At 43.5% G+C, this 4,524-nt stretch overlaps 1 long non-coding RNA gene across 1 annotated transcript in view; it reads right to left on the bottom strand.

Annotated features, from left to right (window-relative positions):
* The window catches only part of LOC112067067 (uncharacterized), a 57,856-nt gene that overhangs the window by 26,490 nt on the left and 26,842 nt on the right, over positions 1-4,524 (bottom strand). Inside the window, exon 5 of the long non-coding RNA XR_008617798.1 lies at positions 948-1,470. This is a non-coding gene — a long non-coding RNA (uncharacterized lncRNA). The remainder of the gene's footprint in view (positions 1-947; positions 1,471-4,524) is intronic.

Genomic DNA, 4,524 nt, shown 5'->3' on the forward strand with positions numbered 1-4,524 from the left:
TATGTGTATAGCTGATTCACTTTGTTATACAGCAGAAACTAACACACCATTGTAAAGCAATTATACTCCAATAAAGATGTTTAAAAAAAATGGCTGGTGGGGATTTCCCTGGTGGCGCAGTGGTTAAGAATTCACCTGCTAATGCAGGGGACACAGGTTTGAGCCCTGGTCTGGGAAGATCCCACATGCCGCAGAGCAACTAAGCCCATGCACCACAACTACTGAGCCTGTGCTCTAGAGCTCGTGAGCCACAACTACTGAGCCCACATGCCACAACTACTGAAGCCTGTGCACCCTACAGCCCATGCACCACAACAAGAGAAGCCACTGCAGTGAAAGCCCGTACACCGCCACAAAGAGTAGCCCCCTCTCGCCGCAACTAGAGAAAGCCCGCGTGTACCAACGAAGACCCAATGCAGCCAAAAATAAATAAATTTATTTTAAAAGTAAAATAATAAAAATGGCTGGTGCCCTTGGGTTAGGTATAGTTTATAGAAAGTTCAAGTTCTCAGTGGAGAAGGGATGTGTCTCAGACGAGGTCCTCAGTGGCCACCAGACTCCATTTTTGTATGCCTGAACTATGATTATTCCGTTATAATTTCAATTTGTCATGATACCTAAATCTGCCAGGTCTCACTTTAAGTTCACAATCACAGATCCAGAATCGGCACTTAGCATTGCCTGACAATTCTATAATCTCTCCTCTCTCTCCTAAATGACTGTCATACATACTTTGTTTTCCTTTTCCTCAGAATACAGTGAGTCCCCTACATACCAAAGAGTTCCTTTCCAAGAGCACGTTCATTTAAGTCCAGCAAAGTTAGCCGAGGTACCCATCTAACACAATCGCCTATATAACACTGTACTGTAGCAGTTTTATAATACTTTTCACACAAATAATACATAAAAACCAAAAAGAAAACATTTTAAATCTTACAGTACAGTACCTTGGAAAGTACAGTAGTGCAGTACAACAGCTGGCATACAGGGGCTGGCATCGAGTCAACAGGCAAGAAGAGTTACTGACTGGAGGAGGGCGAGGAGGTGGGAGATGGTAGAAATGAAGGATTGTCAGCAATAGGAGACAGAGGGCAAGCTGCGATTTCACTCACTCCTGACGTTGATGGCACAGGTTCTGGTCCCTTGCTGGATTCAATTCTGTCTACCCTCTTGAAAAAATGATCCAGGTACGTCTGAGCTCTTTTTTTCTTGTCATAGATGACACGGTGGCACTGGATTGTATTCTGAACGGCTGCTGCAACCTTTGTGTACCATTCTACGTTCGGGTCCTGTGCCTCTAAAACTAACAGTGCCTCCTCACATAAAGAAAATCCCCTTGCCATTTCCTGCGTCGTGAATCTCTTCAGTTCTTCAGTTACTTCTTCATCTTGTCTCTCTTCATCCTTCCTCTGGGCCTCCAATTCCATCAGGTCTTCATTAGTAAGCCCCTCGTGTTGCACAGCAACAATACTGTATAGTAAAGAATGCAAAAGCACAACCACTTGTAGAGGATGCATGCACGTGACAGTACGCCAGACACGTGAATTAACTTACATGATTGGACACGCGAACACACGTTCGCATCTTTGAAAGTTCGCAGCTTGAAGGTCCGTATGTAGGGGACTTACTGTAGTTTTATACTCCCACCCTACACACATACACATTTTCATCTGATGACCTTGCCTCATACTTCATTGAGAAGTAGAAGCAATTAGACAAACAGTCTGTCATCTATCTTCTCACCAACCTACCTCTGTGGATACCTGCACTCTGCCTTCCCTGTTTCGATGAAGTGCCCTTGAACCTATCAATGTTTGCACCTCACATTCTTGCATTAAAGCTTGTGTCCACCAGTGTGATTGTTCTCATTGAGGACACCGATTATGTCCATCTTGCCAAATCAGTGGTCCTACTAGGTTCTTTGTTTTTGGGGTTTGTTTTTGGCCACTGGGACACGGCATGTGGTATCCTTAATTCCCCAGCCAGGGATTGAATCCGTGCCCCCTGCAGTGGAAGCACGGAGTCTTAACCACTGGACCGCCGTGTAAGTCCCCTACTAGGTTCTTAACAGACCTCTCAGTAACATTCTTTTTTCCTTTTTTCTATTTTATTTTTTTAATTTTTAATTTTTTTATACAATTTTGAAAGGTTACTTTCCATTTACAGTTATTACAAAATACTGGGTTTTTAAAAAAAATTTTGTTGAAATATACTTGATTTATAAATTTCTGTTATATAGCAGAGTAATTCGGTTATACATATATATATTCTTTTTCATATTCTTTTCCATTATGGTTTATCACAGGATATTGAATATAGTTCCTGTGCTATACAGTAGGATCTTGTTTTTTATCTATCCTATATATAGTAGTTTCAGCTGCTAATCCCAGACTCCCAATTCATCCCTCCCCCTTGGCAACCACAAGTCTGTTTTCTATGTCTGTGAGTCTGTTTCTGTTTTGTAGGTATGGTCATTTGTGTCATATTTTAGATTCCACATATAAGTGATATCATATGGTCTTTGTCTTTCTCTGTCTGACTTCACTTAGTATGATAATCTCTAGGTTCATCCATGTTGATGCAAATGCCATTATTTCTTTTTTATGGCTGAGTAGTATGTTGTGTATATGCTCTCAGTACCATTCTTAATAATTGGCCACTTCCTCTTTCCAAACACCTTCTTCCTTCAGTCATCACTTTGATGATTAATTTTATGTCGACTTGGCCATGGGGTGCCCAGATATTTGGTCAGATGTGCTAGGTGTTTCTGTGAGGGTGTTTTGGATAAGACTAACACTTAAACCAGTAGACTCAGGAGAGCAGGTTCTCTCTCTAATGTGGATGGGCTTTATTCAATCAGTTGAAGGCTTAAGTAGACCAAAAAGGCTGACTCTCCCATGAGTAAGAAAATTCTTCCTGCCTTCAAACTGGGACATCAGCTTTTTTCTTGCCTTTAGACTTGAACTAAAACACCAGCTCTTCCTGGGTCTTGAGCCTGCTGGCCCTCAGATGGGAACCACCCATCAGTTCTCCTGGTTCTCAGGCCTTTGGGCTCAGACTGGATGTAAACCATACGCTCTCCTGTGTTTCCAGTTTGCTGACTCACCCTGCAGATCTTGGGGCTTGCCAGGCTCATAATCATGTGAGCCAATTTCTTTTAATAAATCTCTGTGTGTAAATATGTGAATGAATGAATTTATACATGTTCCTGTCGGCACCTACTCGTCCCATTCTCTGGAGCTCCCTAATACACACTCTCCTGGTTTTTCTCCTACGCCACTAGGTGTTCTCCTTGGCCAACTCCTCTGCTGCATCTCTAAATGTTGGAGTGTTCTGGGGCTAGTTCTAGGCACCCTGCGCCTCCCTATCTGCATAGTAATCCCCACCAGTGTCCTAATCCAGGCCCGGTGGCTTTAAATAGTATCTATGTGTCAGTGATTCCCAAATCTGTCTCCAGCCCTGATTCCTCCACTCACCTCTAAACTCGTGTATTCATACTTATTTGTCGTCTCTACTTAGATGTTTCATAGGTGTCTCTACTTTAACATAGTCAAAACTTCACTCTCAGTTCCCTCCCCAAACCCGCTCCTTCTTCAGTTTTCCTCGGCTCAGTGAATGATGACACTGTCCACCCAAATTGCTCCTCCCCAGATTGGATGGTTTCCACTACTGCTCTTTCCTTTTCTCCTCAGCCCACACATGCAGTCCACCAGCCCCTCAGCAAATTCTTTCAGCTCGTTCGCCACAGCACAATCCAAATATCTATCAGTGTCGCCCTATTCAAACCACTTCTAGCCTAGACTGTTACTACCCCCTCCTAACTCTTCTAACTGCATTTAATCTTGTCCTCCTGAAATCCATTCTTTGTGCTTCAGGCAAAGGAGACTTTTAAAAACAATCTCACAGAATTCCTGAACCGTCTAAGGGCTTCCCATGGCAATTAGAATAAGAGCTGAACTCCTTACGTGGCCTATAAGGCCTTATGTGATCAGATGCTTTAATCCCCCAAGTTTGCTCTTGTCTTGGGACCTTTGTTTTTCTTTTTAAATATTTTTGGCCGCGCCCTGTGGCATGCCGGATCTTAGTTTCCCCACCAGGGATCGAACCCACAGCCCCTGAAGTGGAATCGAGGAGTTTTAACTACTGGACGGCCAGGGGAGTCCCTGTCTTGGGACCTCTGTTCCAGCTCTGCCCGCAGTGCTCACCCTGACCCCATCTTCAATAGCTGGAACTCTTGCCACTGAGGTCTCAGTTTAAATATTACCTTTGAGAGGCTTCAGTTATCTGAGCTCCTCATCTAAGAGAAGCACTTGTGTCCCTCACTTTGTGGCACATTCACTACCCAGTATTTTCCTTCCTCTGTAGAATGAATGAGGGATAGTGTGTGCTACAGCCATCAGAGAGTGCGGCATGAAGGAGAGTAGGAGCTTCTGAGTAAGAATAAAAGTGACCCTTTACGGGTCAGAATGGCCATCATCAAAAAATCTACAAACAATAAATGCTGGAGAGGATGTGGAGAAAAGG

The sequence above is a fragment of the Physeter macrocephalus genome, chromosome 7 (assembly GCF_002837175.3).
Source record: "Physeter macrocephalus isolate SW-GA chromosome 7, ASM283717v5, whole genome shotgun sequence".
NCBI lineage: Eukaryota > Metazoa > Chordata > Mammalia > Artiodactyla > Physeteridae > Physeter > Physeter macrocephalus.